The sequence below is a fragment of the Cavia porcellus genome, unplaced genomic scaffold (genome assembly GCF_034190915.1).
Source record: "Cavia porcellus strain 051 isolate PalLab524CR breed Dunkin Hartley unplaced genomic scaffold, mCavPor4.1 scaffold_11, whole genome shotgun sequence".
NCBI lineage: Eukaryota > Metazoa > Chordata > Mammalia > Rodentia > Caviidae > Cavia > Cavia porcellus.
In genome coordinates this window covers 73,016,583-73,038,690 of record NW_026947494.1, presented here as the reverse complement: position 1 = coordinate 73,038,690, position 22,108 = coordinate 73,016,583, and positions in this window count along the sequence as shown.

Here is a 22,108-nt window from a genome sequence, read left to right as displayed (position 1 = left end):
TGATTTCTTACTGTTTATTTTTTTTCTTTGAAAGTATGCATTGTTTCTACCTGTTTTCTGTTTTGTTTAGTCTTTCTTTAAATTAAATTTTTAAAAAAAAGTCACTACAATACCCAGTGCTGATCACGGAGTGTCACGATGTGAAATCAGCAATACTATTATTCTGTGTTCAGAATGATTTTAACCTGCTTTAGTTTGTTTAATCTAAATATAAATGAAGATATGGATAACTGCATGTATGTCTAAGTGTATAGGATTGACAACCATGTTACTAAGTTTTTGTTGGACAGTTGAACAGAACTGTTTGCAGTCTCGCTGTTTGAATCCCCACTTTACATGTTACACTTTTGTATCTTGAACAACTATTTGTAAAACGACAATATGTAAACATCAACTAGTGATTTCTGTTTATTTTTTTCTCTGAATGTATGTATTATTTCTACCTATTTTCTGTTTTGTTTAGTCTTTCTTTAAATAAAATTAAAAAAATATTGGCCTTTGAAGACAGGATAGAAGGAAATCCCCCATATTTGTTATATACTGTCATCCTCCTGTCATCCTCCCAAAGGATGCTCAGACCATTGGCTCCAGCATAATCAACCAAACAGTACTTGCTATCAACTCCTGCTGGCCTTGAAACCATCCAGTTGCTAATGGTGTGGGGTTGGGAGGATGGGATGTTTGAGTCTCAGCACACATGGATAGGCTCTTGGGAGACACTGAGTTGTTCTCTCCCTCGTGCACCTGCTGCTCGCTCCTGCTGCTTACCAGGAAGGCTGGCTGGTTGCTTTCTTGGCTGGTCTCCCAAGTTCCAGCACGGCAGATTCTTTGAAGACACCGACTTGTTCTTTCCCTGGCATGCCTGCACAATTTGGTAGTTTTAGTAGAATTAAACATATTCTCATATGAAATCCAGCAATTATACTCCATAGTAAAATTCAAAGGAATTGAAAACTTACTATTTAAGAAAAGAGCGGCACACACATGTTTATGATAGATTTATTCTTAATTGCCAAAATTTTGGAGCTATCAATATGTCCTTCAGTAGCTCAGTGAATGAACACATTAACTGTGGTGCATCCAGACAAAGAAATATTATTCATTGCCTAGAACTAGCAGGTTTCAAGCTATGAAAATATTTGGAAGAACTTGAAATGTGCATTACTAAGTGAACGAAGCCAATTTGAGAAGGCTATATGATTACAACTGCATGACAAAAATAATAAAAGGCAAAGCTAGAAACACAGTAAATATTCAGCGATTGCCAGGAGTTAGAGGGTAGAAAGAGATACATGAATGAACACAAAGGTTGTTTAGGGCAATGAAATTACCCTGTTTTATATTATAATAATGGATATTTCTCATTATGCATTTCTCCAAATCCAAAGAAGGTACGTTGCAGCTGCTTTTCTCTTCACTACGATACAATAGCCAACCACAACTTAAAGAAAGAGGTTTATTTTGGCTCCTAGTGTGCAGAGATTTCAGTCCATAGTCCAGGGGCTCCAAGGCAGGCCAGCATAACAGAGGGCATTGAAGAATAATAGCTACTCACTTTACGGTGTCTAGGAAACAAAAGAACTGGTGGAGGGACTTCGAGGAAGATAAGTGCTTCCAGACCATTCCCACAACAACCAGACCCACCTCCTAACAGCATGTCAGCTCTAAAGCCCCCACCTACAAATGCTTGAAGCTCTTAGAGGACACCTAGATATAAACCATGGATTTCGTGTGACTGTGATGTGTCAATATAGTTGTAGAAGTTACAACAAATGTGCTACCACTCTGGTGGGATATATTGATAATTAGGAGGCAATGTCTGCAGGAGATGGGTTATAGGGTACTCAGAAAATCTATGTACTGACTGTCCTTTCAAGTTTACAGAGAACCCAGAGCTTCCCTGAAAGATAAGTTTGCGTACGTTATATACAGAGATATCATGCATTTACATTTATATAGACTCCAGAAGAAGTGAAAGGTGAAGAGAGGAAGAAAGAAAGCTGTGGGAAGGGTTATGTTAAGCACTTGTGGGTTCAGTATGACGGCTAGAGCCACAATGTGGTTATAACAGTAATTCCTAGAAGGCCCATTGAACCTGCATATACCTGCTGACAGGTAAGATTTATATCATCTCTACCAAAGTCGGTTTGTTTTGCAATTTTTGAATACAACTGCATCAGCAATCCTCCATTTATCTTCTCAGTCTTAGAAGACATGTTGAGAGGCAAACTAAGTCCTAACTTGTAACACCGAAACCTCCTAACAGAAATGTGATGTCTCATGGCTCTGCGGATTGTTTTTGTGTGCCAGTATACCATGGTGGTGATATAGGGGAATGAAACTCCCAACCCACTGTGTCTGTGTACGAGTTCATCTTCTCTAAAATTGAAGAGTGAATTTTAGGAACAAGGGAGGTTAAGAGCAGAATATATTTATTGAGAGAAAGAAAGCTTCTGTCTCAGAGAGACAGAAGGGATTCCAAGCAGGTTGCCAAGGACTCTGTCTTTTTTAGGGACTTTTATAGAGTAAAGTCATGAGGTTAGATGGGTCAAACGTGGGGGAAAATGGGAATTTGCAAGGTGGGCAGGAGGCGGTACAGAACTATGGTCAACCGATAAGATTAATTGCTCAGGTAAAACTGATTAAATTAGGAGCAAATCGGGGAGCAAGTCACATAGTAAGCGGACAAGCTTAACAGCAGTGACTCTTCCTGTAGGGGGTGGGATGCTGACTCCTGACTTCCTCAGGGTAACAGAGAACTATTTGGACTGTTGATCCCTATGATGTGGTTGTATTTGCTTTGCCTTTTGTCTTGAGATCTAGCTCACAGCAGGAAGTGTTTGTCTCTTCCAAGGCTGCAGATATCTGAACTTGTACTCTGGCTCCTTTGAGGGCCCAGCCTATAAGGTTTCTAACTAGCTCAGCTGCCTGTAACACAGGGAGCATGTTGTGTTGGAAGCTGCTTACAGTTGCCAGGAGACAAAAGGCAGGAGGTGAGGTCATGATACCAAAATCCTGTTCCAGGTTACACCCTCACTGATTCAACTTCTTTTCACTGGACCCCACCTTCCGAAGGTTCTAGCACTTCTCAGTAGAACCCCAGGCTGGTGACTAAGCCTTCAACTCAGGGGCCTCTAGTTGGCACAAAAGATCTAAACTAGAGCATGCGGCTGGTAAATAAATGAACATTTGGATCTCTGGAATGCTTTAGTTTACCCTAGTGTAGTGATGGAATTTTATTTTTTAATGCAACTCGGTGGATACTCTAACAACACTTACTAGAAGTCCATCTTTTTATCCATTGATTTGAAATGCCATCTTTGTAGTACATTAAATTCCCATATGCCATTAAACTTATTTCTAGATATACTGTTATTGGTCTATCTATTCACCGATTAGTAATGCAAAACAGTTGTTTCAGAGTGCTATGATATGTTTTAATATTGCGTTGTAATATTAAATAACAGTATATTTAATGGTACAAAATAATTTCCAATTTATATTGCTAACTTCTTTGCCCCTTCCACTTTTGTTCATATGTACATAGAGAGACCAGATGCTTCTTGCTTGTCATAATATATTTATCTTGATGTAGTTTTGTAACAAGCACCTTTCATTTATAAATCCACATAGTGAGAATTGATACACTTTCAGAATTGAGGCTTCTTATTAAAAATATTGTGTATTCTTTCATGTACTCAAGTCTATGTTTGTGCCTTTCAGGGATATATTGTAATTTTCTTCATATGCATATGAGATATATCATGCTAAAGGATGCCTAGGTTTCCTAATATTATTACTACTATTATTTTATAACTGTAAATAGGGTCTTTGGTTTCATTTGATCTTTGTTATATAGTTACTCTTTGTATGTATAAAGAATAATCACGTTTTATGTTTGCTAGATTGTTTTCTTTTTGTGGTGTTTTCCACTGGATTCTTTGAAGTTCTCTTAGATTTTTAATAGTTATGGTTAATGAAAACACAGTCATATTTCTTCCTTTCTAATTCTAATGCCTAGAAGTACTTTATATTAGCCAATTGTGTTGGCAAATATCTTCAATGCAATTGGAGACAGTATTATAGTGGGCATTCTTTGCTTTTTTATTTTTTTAATATGAGTAAGAGATCCTTTAATATACCCCCAAGTGAAAGCAGATCAAATTACTTTTATTATTATTATGGGGAAAGAACACTCATTTCCTTTGCAGTCTTAAGCTCTTATCCACATCCCCTTTTCACTATAGCCCTGAGGGCAGCCCTCTCAGCTTTCTGGAAGGTGGATGTGATGAGGAATGCCTCACCTCTTTCAAGAGGAGGGATGCATCTGGAACTGAACCAGGTTCATCATTGCCACTCCCCATGGGGGGGGTGTATTTTGTAGTTCACCAGATAGCTTCCAGCCACCCCATCTATTCACTTGCAGATCCTCTCCACTCTTTTTCCTTTCCTCCTCCCACAGCTACTCCAAAACCAAACTTTCCAGAGTTTAGTAGCTCAATTCGAGCACTCTCTCATTTCACTTTCCTTAAACCAAGTGGGGTCTAATCACACAAGATTGGTTTCTCAAATACTTAAATTTTCTCTCTCTGTTCATTCTGTCTAATACCATGTAATTAGAAATCAGGGTTCCCAGAAAGTCATACATTTTAGAACAATGAAAATAAGACTTATTTCATCCAAGTTTTCCTACAAACACATCTACCTCACTGTGCAGAAAATCCAAGTTTTACTGATGAATAAAATGTGTTAGATTGCAGTAGTGGCCTTAAATCCCAGAGAAATAGATGTGCTTCAGATGACTTGTCATAGCAGCTACTTCTTAGGAGGTTTAGCCATGCAGCAGATAGTTAACTATTTTCTTCTTTGTAAAAAATGTAGGTTAACTGTGAAATATTTTTAAATCCCCTAAATCACAATGAATATCTAGTATTTATCTTAGTATTGGTGCATGATAGACACTTGATATGTATGTATGTGTGTGTATGTGTGTGTGTGTGTGCGTGCATATGTGTGTAAGAGTTTTAAATTCAATGGCAGTATTTCAAATAGCAATTTTCACATGATTCCCTCAGATTGCTCAGCTATGAACTGCTTGATTTCTAATCCAGAACTATATTTTGTGTTTATTTAATTTGCTCTATATCTTGAGTTAACTGAGCTATTTTGAGAATGATGATTTGTTTTATTGTCATTTATTGTTATTATTTGTAATGAGGGCAACTCAATTCAGAATGGTTAAAATTTTATTTAGATAAGAATTTTTTAGTTGCATAAGGTAAAATATTTATAAAGATGGAGATAACTTTATGTGAAATAAAAAAGAAATGTTTTGGCATATATACACAAAAGTCTGCTTTGGAAGAGACGTTAGTCCAGAATATTTTCTTTGCTTCCTCTTTAGAGAAACTTCTTCTACATTATGCAGCAGCTTCTATTAAATAAAAACTTAGATCAGACCCCACAGAAAAAATATCAGGATGTTCCTGGGTGGGTCATGGCCAGTTTAGTTTCACATCCATAGAGAAAACATTAAGTTACTTTGTGTTACTTGTGGGGTTTTAAACTCTAAAAATGAGGGCTCTCTGTTAAGAGTTCCCAGAGTCCTTGGTCATAAACTGTTTGGACCAGAAAGGAGACTCAGAAAATAGCAGTCAGATATTCAGATTTAAACAATGCAGCATTTTCCCTTACAGGTCGTATTTGCTGGACCTGCTCATGCGGTGTGAAAAAGCATCCAACATCCAGCCATCAGATTTCACCTGCAGCAGCAGTGACTCCATCTGTGGATAAGACAGTCCTTACACACTGCCCTTGATCTGGAGGTTTAGAGGCAGAGGTCACAGTGAACCAAGACTAACATCAGGTGGTTGGAGGACATCTTTAAAGATGCAGTGGGGGTTGATAATAGAGAATTTGAGGGCTCAAGGACTCAAGACAGTTACTATACCCATGATTTTTCCCTTCTACTGTTTTGAACACATAACCTACTTGGTGCATCATCTTTGCTCCAAGAAACAGTGTCAAATCCCTGACTCCACTCTTGACTTCTGTCCCCAAGCAGTGTGACCTAGAGTAGTCTATCATTCTGTGAAAATGCAGCCATTGAAAACAGCAGTGGTACGCAATGTATGTTAGTTACTTTCCTCTCATTGCTGAGACAAAATAACAGATACCCAGCTGACTCCAAGATGAGGTGCATGGCACAGAGCAGCAGTTCAAGGTGGCAGAGGACAGCAAAAGCAACGAGAGCAAGAAGTAAGGGACAGGCCTCTTTTTCTTTCATATACTTATTATATGCTGGCTACTGCTCTTGAGTCGGTGTAGCCCTCACATGGTCTCTGTGCCTCCAAAGCTTGAATAGGCACAAGCTGTTTAGAAGTGAGGACCTTAAACCCCTGATGACTCACTTAGTTAAACTTCTAAATCTCTCAAGTTGACACACTGTATCAACCATTACAATTTACCCCTTGTCAATTTGGCAAAAAGACACATTTGTTTAAACTGGTCCCCAGATACAAAGTTGTGCTTGTTCTGGTTTCACAACTTGCACATTATAACACAGGTTTAACAATCCTGAAGAACTAGTAGCAAATCCATCAACATTATATTACATTAGAAACATAGAATTTCATCTCTGCCACCCCCTAAATCCACATGTACTTCCCCTTATCCAGAAAGCGTTGAGTCCCTCTTTATGAGTTACCAAAGTCTAACTGTTTCAGTCTTGCTGAAAAGCCCAATTCCCAAGTCTCCTCAGATAGGTAAGGCCAACTCTTGACTGTAAGCCCCTGTACACATTTAAAGTTCAATACTCCAACATTCAATGACACAAGACAAACTGTTTCATTCCAAAAGTCACAAACAAGGAAACATGAAGGAATGGTACAAAGCAAGTCCAAATCCAGCAGGGCAAATCCATCTGAGGCAATCTGTGGCAAGTTGTGAGCTCTAAAAGACTTGAGGGCCCTTGCCTTTGGCACTTCTGGTGGTTGTAGCTCCCACAGCTTCTCTCTTAGGCCCACTTTGCTCCCTCTTTGCAGACTTCCTTAGATCATCCACATTCCTAGCTTTTCCAAGCTTCTGGTGTCTGCACTGTACCTTTGGCTTTACACTCACAGCTTCATACATTGTCGTCTTACAGGCACACTGCTTGGCCTCCAGGGCCTTCAAAAATCAGCCTGGAAGCCTTTTTAACCCTACAACTCTTGCATTCTGCCTGCACTTAAAAGCAGTGCCATGTGGATGCTGCCAAGATCTGCTGCTGCATGGAGCAGTAGCCAGGCTTCTCTTCTATTTGGCAGTAGGGGTTGAGTGCCTGGATGGCTGAGCATTCTGAATCCAATTCTGAGAAACAAATTTTCTATCCTGCCACCATCTGGAACATGGTGTGGCTGCTTCCATCCTGGAACATGGTTCTATGCAGCTTTCTCCTCAAAGCAAACTTGGCTTTGCACTTGTGAGGCTGTAAAGGGTGGAGACCTGCTGCTTCTTGGGATGCCCTCAGGCCATCCTTTCTATTAGCTGTCTCCATCTTTGTCCTCCACAGCTTTACTGTAGCTTCCTTTTGGGCCAAACTGACATTTTAAATCATCCTACTGGGCTCTTTGTTCTTGATTCTCAATATAGATCTGGCTAAAAATCAACAGCAACAGCCAAGACATAGCCTCAGCACTCAACTGCCTTGAAATTTCTTCTGCCAGATTAATTAGTCTGTCACCCTTAATCTCAGTCTCAGGCAAAGTCTTTGGAAATGAGTGAAATACAGACAAAATTTCTGCCAAGACACAGCATACATCATCTGGAGTCTAACAACCAAAGCATTCTTGCTTCCCTGCAGAAACCTACTGAGCCTGGTCCTTACTGGCAGGATTTCTATCAGCCTCTGGCCTTCTGAGCTCTGACCAGAATCTCCCATACAGAACAGCCTAAGGTGTTCCAGCTGAACCACATGGTCAGGTACAGACACAGTAATGGCCATACTTCTCTGGTAACAAATTCCATGTTAGTTACTTTTCTCTTGTTGCTGAGACAAAAGTACCTGACTCCCAAAATTAAGGACAAAAAAGGTTTATTAAGCTCACAGTTTGTGAAAGTTTCAGTTCATAGTCAGCTAACTCCAAGGAGGGTGGCATGACATAGGAGTAACTGTTCAAGGCAGCAGAAGACAGCAAAAACAAGAAGAAGGGAAACAAGATTTTTTTCTTCCCTTATTTTGTATGCCAGCTACATGCCCCTGAGTGGGTATAGCACTCATATTATCTAAATTCTGTCTTGGTTACTTTCTCTTATTGCTGTGACAAAATACCCAATGCCCAAACTTAAAGAGAGAAATGTTTATTTCACTCACAGTTTGTGGAAGTTTCAGTCCTTGACTCCAAGGCAGGATGGCATGGCACAGGGCAAGGTGGCAGAAGAGCAAGCCTATTCTCCTCTCATGCTTCAAGGAGGCTATTTCTACTAGGGTGGGTGTAGCACTCACATCACCTTTCTGCCCTTCTCTTGCACAGGCTCAGGATGTTCATAATGTGAGGATCCTGGCCCTTGATGAGTCACTTAGTTAAACTTTTAAACTGCTCAAGTTGACACAGTGAACAACATCTAGAGTATAACAGTGTGTTCTCTACATCCCAGGATGTAGACCTGCGGAGGTACTTAAGCTTCTAAACCTCTCAGGTTGACACAACATATCTACCATTACAGAATGGCTATCTAGATATCTAGATAGCTAAATCTTTGAGACAGAATAACAAAGCCATTATGCCCCAAACTGCATTTTCTGCTATCTTGTCACACCACATCTTGTGGTTATTTATACACAGTGATGAGGGAAATTACTTATCCTCCCTAAAGTTGTTTTTATTTTCTTTTTAAAGGAAGGATGTTACATGTTTAATAGAGTTGTTTTAGAAATTAAAGAGTGTTCTATGTGCTTGAAAAAGCCAGCACTACCCATGACCGAAGGTTTGGGTGTTAGATTGGGTGAACACTACAAGTTTCATAGCATACATTTCTGTGGGTAAGGTAGAAGGAACAATCAAGAGAGTAAGATAGACCCTAAAATGTGCATTTTCACTATTGATAAGAAACCATGCATATTTACATGTTTGTGAAGTCTGAAGACCTAAAGTGATGGTATATTGCTATAGGTAGGAAATGAATACTATGAGGAATAGTAGTTTAATTATCTTTTATATTTTGTCAAGCTATTTCTGGAGTGCTATATAAAAATTAAGACACTCTATTAGAATATGCTAAAAACTTCAGTGGGCATTTGTAGGGAGCAGTGTGACAGCCCCAGTGCTGCCTCCCCGGGGCTCTCTCCTACGGGCACATAATGCGCCTGCCTATATTAACCATAATCCTCTCCTGCTTACGTCACATACCCGGATGTGAGGATGACCCATCAGAAACCACCCCGTAGCCTCTTCCTGTCCCACCAGCCCACCCTTGGCCTATAAAGGATGCGATCACTTCCTGAATAAACGAGACTTGATTGGACTCCTCAACTTGTCTCAATCTCTCTTTGTCTCCCACCCTGTTGTATGCATCCCCGTTCCCCCTCCAGGTATACACCCCACGGATTGATCCGCAGGCCTAATCAAGCATTGTGAAAAGATCCTCTCAGATAAACTTGCCATTGTGAGGACTTACTCTTGTCATTCCTAGACTAGCAAAGACAGTCTGGTTAGGAAAGAGAACCAGAGCACATCACCCAAAGTACATTTTTTTGGCATAAACCTTTTGAAGATAAAGAGAATTAAGAGGTAGCAAAGAAAGGAGGAGCATTCATTATCTTCCTCTGTTTCTGCTTGAAGGCAAGATACTCTATATGATCTTACTAGAGACGATTCACAGGAATATATAAAAAAATATTATTACACTGGCTTCTTCATATATATTTGCCTTCTTGCAGTTTCCTGCTTTTGAAGCCTAAAACTAGTTTTGTCTTTTACTTTTCTAACTTTTGTTGCTCTTGGATGATGATGCTATATAAGTCAGTGTTGTAAACTGTTTGTTTGAATTATCTTTCACTAAAGTTTCTTCAATGTGATATACAGTGCACATTTTAATAATCTTGATGACTTTTTCTTGTTAATCTGTACCTCATCAGAAATGTCCACCAACCCCAAAGTTAAAATAGTTAAAGAGAAATTATGTTTTATTTGTAACATCTGGAGATAGTTTAGGATCTTAGTGTGAAGGAACCAATATGGAAGAGAACTCTACTTTTTTTTTTTTTAATAAACACAATTCCTCCCTGAGTAGCAAATATCAATACCCCTCTAAACAGCACTAATTAAAAGGATGAGCAATGTAGTTAGGACTCTGGACTATCTCGTTAATGGTTGATGAATTTGAGCTTTCTACTAAATAAGGATTAAAGCTATCAGGGGAGAGAGAAATTGAGTTACTAAAGATGGTGCAATTAGGCCCACTGTGAAGAAGGGATACAAACATGAGTTTCTCTTTCAAATCAAGTATGTTACATCCAACGGTGAACTTTAACATTGTGATGGCATGGAGGAACGTTGTGGACCATTGTTCATTAAAAGCATTTCAAATAGTAAGAAGTACTAGGTACATGTACCAATGTCCTTTGATGAATGTAACCATTGTGCACTGCAAACATGTGCTAAAAAAATAAAAACAAAAAATTCAGAAGGAAGGCAAATGGCAGCTTGAAATAATATTATATAAGGAATTACATGGTGAGCAGGAAAATCAACTAAATGACCATTCATAATCCTCACAACTCTAGGAAGCCGTGATTTGTAGTCCTAAATATATGAAGTCTCTCTCTATATATATATATTTTTTTTTTCTGTATATATATACTCTCTCTCTCTCTATATATATATATACTCTCTGTATATATATACTCTATATATATACTCTCTGTATATATATACTCTATATATAATCTCTGTGTATATATATATATATACTCTTTATATATGTATATGTATACTCAGTATATATACATATATATATATATATACTCTGTATGTATATATACTCTCTCTGTATCTATATATATTGTCTCTACATATATACATACTCTCTCTCTATATATATATATAAATATATATATATACTCTCTGTATATATATACTCTGTATATATATATATATATATATATATACTCTGTATATATATATATATATATATATACTCTCTGTATATGTATACTATCTCTATATATACTCTCTGTATATATATATATATATATATATACTCTATATATAATCTCTGTATATATATATATATATACTCTCTTTATATATGTATATGTATACTCAGTGTATATATATATACTCTGTATATATATATACTCTCTCTATATCTATATATATTCTGTCTCTAGATATATACATACTCTCTCTCTCTATATATATATATACGCTCTCTCTCTGTCTCTGTTTCTCTGTCTCTTTCTGTTTCTCTCTGTCTCTCTTTCTGTCTGTCTCTCTCTCTCTCTCTCTCTCTCTATATATATATATATATATATATATATACCCCCTAAAATTTGTGGGAATTATGTTCCTAGAGCACTTGAGAATTGTGAAAAAACATAGATTTCACATATATTCAAAAAATGCCTGTAAATGTCAATTTTTATAGTTTAAACCCTAAATATGCAATGTCTCCAGTTATTATGTAACCTAATTTAACAAAATACTGTATTAATAAAGCATTAAAAGGTGCAGAGTGTTTTGACCATGTCTGATGGATCTTAGGGCTTTGAGAGGAATAAAATCCGAGAATACCAGGGATAGCTTCATATAGTACTGTTGCCTGTAATGATGCGGGAATGCAGGTTCATGTGCTGGGGACAGGTAACAGGGGCAACAGGCAATCAGCAGTTAGGAGAACTGAGTAACACTCTCAGGTTGCTACTTGCAAACTTTCCATCAAAAAACATTTGCGAAATTGGCCATTTCTGTGAAATTGCACCCAGAGGTGGGAGTTGGGGTAGGTAGGAAGGGGGAAAGTGAAAGGGTGGGGGTATTCTAGGAATAATTAATAGGTACTAAGGAAAAATCTGCAAACCACTGAGGCTGCAAACTCTTCACCACAACTCCTTGGGGGTATACTGTGTACTATATCTATTATGCATATACACAGATGCATATATATACATATGTATGAACAATAATATTATATTTTCAACTATATATGCATAGTTAGAAATATTATTGAAGAGTTTAAATCTGCCTCCAATTTGAGTGAACTAATAACACTTGAAGTATGGATGAGAAAAAGTTTGTAAAGAAATTGAAGTAAGAGTTAATCCAATCATTCATTTGACATCTTATTAAAGTACTGTTATATCAGTGTGGTGTTACTTAGGTGTCATTGCTTTACATTCTCAATTTGTCCTGAAGCATCTTAAGTATTTTTCACTGAATACTTATCATCTTCTTTTTGGAAACATTATCCTTTCTGAAATTATAAAAATATGATTAAATGTGAAATGTTTAGAGAACTCCATGAATCTTCTAGTCCTATGCACTGAATAATGAAACAGCATAGTATTACAATAAAGTATTATTCAATCTAAAGAATTTAGATTCTTTAGATTTATACATTTCTTATACAGTGTACAGCTTTTGAAATACTGTTAATGATGCTGTGTTTGTATTGAAATGAATTTTTAATTAAACTTGGTGGGGGGGGAACCTGAGGGAACAAAGAAAGGAATGTCAGATGGAAGGGAACAATGAATTTAATAATGAGATCTGTTGTAGGAATGTCAAAATCCACTTCATGTTTGAATTGAATTGAAAACATCAATGAGTATATGTAATAAGTCTTGATGAATGTAAATCAATATATAAAAAATTAGGAAAACCAGCAAAATTTATCAATTGTAATCTAAAAACCATATTTCTAGCATGGGAATAGTTCCATAGTAGTGAAAGGGCCTCAGTTCTTGTAGTTGATATGGGAGCAGTTCACCTTTCTTTCTTACCTACCCCTGAAAAATCTGGCATTGTGCAGAATGAGTATTGTTCACCCGTGTGTATTACTGTATTGCGGAAGTTGACTCTCCCAGAGAAGAACCTTGCAGAACGTAAAGGCACAAACACTGGGTGCTCCTCTACGTTTCCCAATTTCCTTTGCAGTTAGACAAGTGTCACGTCACTGACAAGGGCCAGGGTGCTTTGTCTTGTGTGGGCTGTGATTTCTATGTAGAAATGTGACCACTATTCAGGGTATGCTGAGAGGGAATTGAGTGGTCTTGTGACAACTTTCCAAAGTATAGGTTACGGGTTCTTGCATCTCCTTGAACACAAGTAGCTGCTTCTTTATGCTACTGACCTAGGAGAGAAGAGTGAATGCAGGCAGTAGCTCTATCATTGATTTTCAGTTTCAGAACTGTGATAGTAGAGACTCAAGATACTTCGGAAGGATGCAGCCAACGGTTGTAATGTTCTACTTTGTCAACTTTAGGAAAACCCTTGACATAAAACAATGAAGAGAGCAAAAAATAAAAAACAGTTTGTGCTTCAAAATATTTGCAGTCTTTGTTGACAATGCCAGAATTATGTTAGAACGACCTAAGTTAGAGACAGAGCCAATCACGAAACCATGTATTCTCCTTGTACTAACAGCCGTGCACTCTGCTGTCCCCCGCAAGCATAGATATGGATCACATTTTAAGATTTTTTATCTGCATCTTTTCCTTTAAGGAATTGATTGTGCCTAAAGGACTACTTTATCTCTTATGAGATCCACATTCAGACACTATCAAATTTACCTGATTAGAAACTCCGTCCAAGTTAACTCAGTCAACACTGTTGTTAGAAAGTCTTCCATAACCCTTAAACCACAATTGTGTTAAGACTTTTACTCATACACTCTTATGAAAGCTAGTCTCAAACTACACCTTTTATATATAGATTCTTGGAGAAGGCTCCTCTAATTACAAACATGAACCTTATTCTTCTTACACCCTAATTAAAAAATGAGTCAGGCAGATTTTATTGGCTAGTACAGAAAAGCCTTTCTACAACTTAGAGTTCTAAATTAATCACCATTATTGCATAATGTGACATTTTGTTCAATTGCATTGATGGAAACCTTTCATCCTTAAAGTGAATTATCTTTGATTCCTCCTGCTTTGGGAACACCACACTGAGAGGGTCATTGTCTCTGTCAGTTGTCACACTTCTACTTGTTTATCCACCAAACACCTTGAGTGTTATGCTATCTACTGGCGAATTCTAGGTTTAAGGCTAACGAGCAGAAGGACCACAAGAAAACTGTCCACTTAGAGATACATCAGGCTACTACCTCAATTTATACACAAATACAGGCACACACAGCCCCACAGACATGCAGAAACACATATACTCACACTTTACACATCTTTTAATCAGTGCCTGTTTTAGAATCAAATTATCTGACATAGTTGGTAAAATAAATAGTGCTTTTCTCTATTGATCATTTTAAGTGGTTCATTCAATGTGGCTAGTAGACTTAATCAAGATCAAACACTAGAAAATGACCTATGTTATGGATCCAGCCATTCTTACTAATTGTTACTTAGTAATACATTTTTAAATTATGTGATTACTTTATTTGTTGGGAAAAATACCAAGTGACCAATTGACAATAACATTTTGTCAGAAAACATGATTACTAACACCAAGTGAAAAGCGTTTTTTTGTGATAGTGTACAAAAGACCAAGCTATCATTTATGTGGAGTCAAATAAGACAAATTTCTGCTTGATCATTAGGGATGTCTTATTATTCCTCATTTTTAAATTTTGTGTGCTCTATTCCCTTCAGTAATAACACAAGGGCCAAAACTCCAACAAGTTAGGCAATTACTACTGTACATTCATGTTGAGAGGCATTATTTACCATGAAGTGCTCTTTGCAATCATTCAAAAGCTATTTGAAAAGGCTTTTGATGAAGCTTGAGTCTGTTCTAGATAAGAGAATAGATGAATTGTCCACCAGTTTCCCAAGAGAGAAATATAGGATCTCCTTCATGATTCCCAGGGAGGCAATTGGGCAAAACTGCAGATGATTTTCCTCAGAGAGCGCTAATGGATGTGACCACTAGTAGATCATGGAATGAAAGGTCAGAAAGCAAGAAATTTAGTGATCCTTTCCACAGTCTTGGAAGACATAATATTATTTCTAAAGTTTTGACATTTGATACTTATTTACCCAGAAAATAATAAGAACATTGTTTATCCTTCAGGAAAAATCTTATATACTCCCAGTGATTGGTCAGGGGTTTGGGTGAGAGAGTTTAAAACATTGTAATGAGAAGTATGAATGAAAACCCCTGGGTGGAAACCATTTTCTGTGCTTTAAAAATGGATACTTTAGAGTAAGATGAAAAATCATCCACAAGGACTCCAGAGTCTGATGCAGACATCGGCTTTGCTGAGACATAAAGACATGAAGTTGTGAAAATGGGTATTCCTGTAAGTCAGGTCTACACGGGGAGAAGAGTAGGTCGGATTCTGGGATTCGCAGCCAGTAGCAGCCTGTGGCTGGAAGTCCTGTGTATTAATACCTTGCCATGTCTCCCACCTCCTTAACTTCTGATGATCTTTCTGGACATCTAGGTCTGTGAGCAACCCTCTCTCTGCTTTCTCTCAATATCTACTATGGTCCTAACATCAAGCCAACTATAGCATCACCAAGATTCCACCACCTTGAAACTCCCCACCTGTGAACATCTGAGACCTTTGAGGTACATTCTTGATCAAATCCATAACATCCCTGCTATGGAATCCAACCACTTGGGCATGCCACGGGTACAATTAATGCCCAGTACTTTACTGAATAGAAAACCTCCTATAGAAATTTCTTGCACTTATTTTTGTTATTATTTCATTGCATATCACCATTCATATTTGATAGATTAGTAAACTTGAAATGTATGGTGTGAATAATACTATATGTGTTGAATAGCACTTACGTGGTAAGGCTGAATTTATTACAGACTTCCCTTGATTCTTTGAAGAGGTAACTATTCCTCCATGGAGCAAATGTGGACAGTGAAAGAAAAAGGATTTTCAAGGATCGTCTGAAGAGGGAAAGAACCTTGTTCCTCCTGCCTCTGGAACAGAAGACCCATCTTCCTGTTTCTTTCACTCCCATGTCTTTCTTGCACAAAGTAATGAAGCGAGTGTTCACGTGGGATCTCACTTTCTGGATGGATGGCCAATGCTCATATGTCCCTGAAATTTCCTAGAAATCAAGTTACTTGTTTCATCTGACCTCTAGAGGATGATAAAGCACCAGGCAAGCAAAAACCATTATATGTTTGGAGTCTAAAAATACATCCTTCCCTTTATCTATAGTACATTTTTTAAACACTAGTCTCCTTGGTCCCAAACTTCCAGAGCCTGAGACTGAGGGTCCTGCGGAAAGACAGGAGATACAAACTCACATCTGACACTTTTCTTGGCAGGGAAATTCCAATCAAACAGGAGTATGAGCAAACAAAGAGGAAGGAACAGATACAAATGTGTTTCCAAGATGGTTATAGTGCCTCACAGCTGTCTTCAGAGGGGCTGAGGTTACTGTATGTTCAGCTAGTACACATTGGGAGTAGCAAGGAAAGAGGAGTTTATTCCATCAGCTTCTGGCTGCAACTACTTCCCCAGGTCTCCTGAATCCCTACAAGTTGCTAGAAAGCCTGAGTCCTAAAGCTGCATTAGTAATGCTCAAAGTTGTGGCCACACCAAATACCAATGATGTTCCCTAGATATGAGCTTACAACAATTATGATGAGCATGGAATTGATGCCAGGCACATAAAAGACGATGTCCCACATGGAGCAGAAAACCATGCCTGGGAGCCGGGGAGGAGCACCAATGGGTTGGCACATTTTGACCTGGTCAGTGTCCTTGACTGTACAGTCCACTGAATATAAGTCCATGCCCACCTCCTGGCTTCCTTCATCTTCCCAGCACCACACCAGCAGTACCCTCTCACCGCTCACCCATCTGCCCTCCCTGCCTCAGGTAGCGCATTTTCCTGTCCTTCAGGGGGCTCCTGCACATCCAGCTTGTTCTAGAGGACAGTGAGAGGTGGACACTTCCCAGGTTTCTGCATAGTCCCAGTTTCTCACTGATGGGATTTCAGACAGGGTGAGAGAGGCTCTTTGCGAGGACTACGTCTTTCTGAGTCACTGAATCGCTCGGTTTTCTACCTTAAGCTTCACTTTCTCTGGTCAGAGGAAGTAACGAGAAAACGAAGGGAGACCACTGACAGCTTTTGTGTAACAGGAGAGTGTGGACTGCATCTGCCTTTTCCTTCTGCAACACTGGTTTATTTCTGCTGCGCCCACTCTAGGGTGTTGCTTCTCCAGTAAGCGGATGGTAGGGTGGAGTGTTTTCCTCACAGTCATGTCTCCTCTTCTGGAATTCTCTACCTTCCTCACACTCTGTTCCACGCAGTCCCAGAAATTCACAAATGCTCTACATGCCACGTTCTTGTTTCCCTTGGCTTGGCTCCCATACTGTACTTTATTCTGCCGGGACGTGGGCGGAAGTGGTCAGTTTTCTTAAGCATCTAGTAACATTGCCAAATACCAAGCCCTGGGTGAGGCTAAGGAATCAAACACCGAAACAAGTCCCTTGTCCAGGAAATGTTGGAATTTAGTAGGAGAATATTGCCTTCAAATAAAATGGTGTTATTCTGGGACAGGATATGTTGCTCAGGGGTGTTTGGCTAGGAAAACCAATCCCTAGGTTCAATCCCTAGTAATTTCAAGGAGAGACACGTAAGTACAGTACTCAGGCACAGAAAACAAGGCGTGATCCATTCTTCCAGGAAAATTTGGAGACTAAGCTTCTGAAATGAGTTTGGAAAAATGAGTAAGTAGTTTCAAGAAGAAGAAAAGTGTGTTGAAAGTCTTTTGCTGATGTAAGGTACAGCATGCACAACTATGTTGGGGTCTTGTCCTCTCTGGGACAAAGATGACTTTCTGGAAAATTATTCAATAGTGGCTTTCAGCCTGCTGCTAACAAGTGGGACTCACAGCCCCAAGAGGTACAATGCCCTACATCAGACTGAAAATTTTTCTATTAATTTCTATAGTCTCTCTGACCTGTATTATATTTTACTACTGTGTTCTTTAAATTTAAAATTTCTTCCTCTGTGGGGTATAGGATCTAATCCCTGCCTACGTCTCCAGTTCCTGGAACATCTTGTGCCTTGGGCCAAGGCTCCTCACTACAGAGGGGACACCATCCAAAATTGAAGGGCTTGGGATTGTCTACCAGTGTTTGCTTTTTCCCTCCAGGTTTTAGCAGATTCCACTTCTCTTGACGCTTATTTAAGTGTTCATCTGGAGCCTTACAATTTCCAAGACTTTCTTAAATTTATTACTTTTAGAAGCTCATGTTAAGGTGTCATAGTTTGTTGTTTTGCTCTTTTAGCTACAGCAAAATACCCAAGACTGGGTAATTTATAAAGAAGAAAGGTTTATTTTGGCTTATGATTCTGGAATTCTGAGAACATGGTGCTCGAATCTACTTCCTGTGAGCCTTGTGCTATTTCATGCATGTTAGGACAGTGGAAGGGATGTGGACATGTGCAGAGACAAAACAGGAAGAGTAACATTACTTTATAACAAGTCACTTTTATAGTAACTGCTCCGGTCCCTTCGTTCATGGGAGATGGTGGTGTAATACTTCCCATTAAGCCTTAATTTCTAACACTGCCACCTTGAAGAGTTAAACCTTAGTGTGAGTCTTGGTAGGAGTAAACACCATTTAAACCATACCACTTAATACATTGGCTCCATTTGAGATGTCCACTCGTGTACTGTGTCCTCCCCTGAAAGCTGGCCGGTGCCTTTTACTGTACCCTCCTTCAGACTGTGAGGTGGTATCTTGTGGACCCTGAGGTTCTTGCCTGTGTAAATCTACCTCTCTGAGGTGGTACCCAGCATGCTGACAGTCACAAGGACACTGAGCCCATAGCTGGGGAGCGGGTGATGAAACCCAGCAGGTGACCCCAAGATCCCAGATAAATTCCCTGTGTCATAGCCAGAGGCTGACACTCCCATCTGCATACATTTTCATCCCAGACCACCTTCAAAGAGCTCAGCATCACAGACGTGCCTGTATTTCATAAGTGAAACAGGAGATTAATTATGCATGTTTGTGCAAACTTCAAATCCCACGCGTTTCACCTCACCCCAAGCTCCCCTTGATAGATACACTCTATTTAACAGAGTTCCAAACTTGAAAACCCTGGTTTCTATCATCAGTCATGTTTGCCGACACCTTTCTGAGGGCTTAGGAAACAAAAACTGTCCTTTTCTCAGGATCTATAATTATAAATAATGATGGAAAAGTGCAGGGACTGTCCCTTGTGGGTTATCCAGCCGTGGTCCAGGCTGTCCATGCTGAGGTCGCCCACATGCCAGTGTTTTCCATCCTTTGAATTCCTCTCTTTTTCATCTGCTTTCCTTAAAGTGTGTCTCTGGTGTGTGGTTAGGTTTTGCACCTTCTCATGTCCCCTGTGTGCTCTAGGCCACATCAGCAGTGTGCAGAGGGGTGATTGTCATCTGTGTTCTGGGCCTCCTTGGGCTTTCATTCAGATCTAAATCTTCTTTAGAAAGATCATTATATAGATAAAATCATGGAAAACTGAGATAATGCCTCCATTTGGGGCAAAGGGAAGGCTTGTTTGCTGTCCAGTATGATAAAGACAATGTTCTGTTTGGGCAAAAAAAAAAAAAAAAAAAATGGGTAAGATCGTTTACAACTTTTTGCAATGGATCGGGAGCTTTTTAGATTTGGGGCTTCTCAGTCGTGGTGTTAACTCACTGTGCTCCCAGGATTCACAGTGCTGCTTTGCTTCTCCTTAGGGACAGTGGGGAGGGGGAAGTTGGGCAAAGGGACAATAAAGGAACATGAGGTTCAGGCTACTTGAAAGGCCTTCAGTGCCCCACTCTTTTGCCTGAGCCAGGAGCTTCACCCCTTCTGTTACCAGCATTCACGAACGTGTGGTGGGCCTGCTAGTTACTTGCCAGTAGAATCCCAGATAATTTCCAGTTCTTGACAAAATGCTGGAGAGAAAAGCATATTCACATCCTTGCTGGAGCCTCCGTCATCCAGGCTGCATTTACAGGAACGGGCAGCTGAATACCACACCTCCAACAGAAAACCCGTGGGTTCATAGTGTCTTGTGCTACCTCTCAGAATTATTTTTACGTTATTAAGCAGATTCTAACAAAGACATTAAATAATTTTGCTATGAGAATGTATTAGGAGTTTTTAAAATCTAGCTTCACTTTGGATACATTTATTTGGGTGTACCTTTGCGAGAGGGCAAATCTCTGAAAGCTTGTTCTCTCTCTGTCTCTATCTCTCTATCTCCTTTCTTTTTTCTTTCTCTTCTTTCTTCCTTCCTTCTTTTCTTTTTGGTTCTGAGATTAAGCCCATGGCCTCACAGTGAGCTTCATCCCCAGTCCACTGTATGATTTTTAGAGTCAGTCATCAAATTGCCCGGGCTGAACTTGAACTTGTGACCCTCATGCATCGTCCTCTGACATTGTTTGGATCACAGGAGAGAAGACAACTTCTGATAAATGGGATTATCCCCGAGGTTTAGCTCAGCGGCAGAAATGCCTGCTTGGCAAACGTGAGGTCATGAGTTCGATCCCCAAGACACACAAAAAAAGGGATTATACAAGGAGTCATGGAAAAAGACAGTTGGATTTAAATAAAAAAATTATTACAGGAAAATTGATATTGCTATCAATCCTCCAAAAACATTCCTCGTGACTTTGAATATGTTAATGCCATCATTCTTAACATTTCCTGAGGAAGTTCTGGAGGTCCTTTTCATAAATGTCTTTAGTGCTTTTTTGTGACTACTTGTTCAAAATATGTACTTTTCATGGTCACTTTTGAGATGAGCCAGAAGAAACACGATGCCAGATTCACTGAATAAGGTTCAGGACACACTAGCGATTTTATGACTGCCTTTCGGTTGGATGGCATTCTGCAGCAGCGCTCTCTGTATATTTTTAATCATATCTCCTAGAGACACGAAAGAGGACTTACACAACAGCTTTAGACAGTAGTAAGCATGATGGAGTAAATGTGTCCAAAGGGAAGAGGAGAATTTTGGTGGGGATAAATGGACGTTTGTCATTTGGTTTAATAATTGTTTTAAATTTACACTGTAGTTTTCAGTTATTCTTCAACTGTAGTTGGTGCAGGGTAGGATACGTGACCAGGTGACGAAGGCCTATAAATCCCACAGTGTGGAAATAGTTAGAACAGAAACTAATTGTGAGAAGAACAGACATTAAATATTTGAATGTTGGGTGAGCAATAGTAGAGTTTACTCCAAAACAGGTAAGCTGGTCCAAAGGATATGAACACCAGATAAATGATTTTTAGCTCTGTCTAGGAGAGGGTTCCTGAGGGTCAGTGTTTTCTTGCCCATAAGATGGACTTAAATCGGGGCAGATTGGCCTTATTACACAGGAGGCTGAACTAGATGAATTCTAAGATTCCTAAGAGTTTAAGAAGGCTTAATGAAAATAACTATTTGTCTTGCTTAAACTAGTATATTTGTAGTTGTAACTGATACAGTTTACTGTGTAGCTTGTTAAATGGGAGAAGCTCTTGTTTGGATTTGATTAACCCATTCACAGACATCTTGTGTTTTGTTGACGATGACTGCAGTTTTTCTGAAATTATTTCCACCTTTTACAAACATGCAGCTGTCATGTCATGTATGTTCGCTACTTCATCAAAACAAGAGTCTCATTAACCCATCCATCCTCCAGGGAGACCATCATTGACTGAAGACGATGCTACTGACCATCTTCTGTGTACAAGGCACAGTGCTAAGGATTCTTCACATCATTCCACATTTAATTCTTCTAGTAATCTTCTGAGGTCAGTGCTGTGTGATTGCATTCTACAGATGCATAAACTGAGTCATGTGGAACACTGCCCAGTGGGCCCATGAGCAGAGTGGCCATGGTGGCAAAGATGGAAGTTATACATGGGTTCAGCAACATGGAGCCCCAACAAAGGAAGTCCCACTCACCAAGGCTGATCTGGCTACAGCCACTGCTGAATGCCCAACATGCCAGCA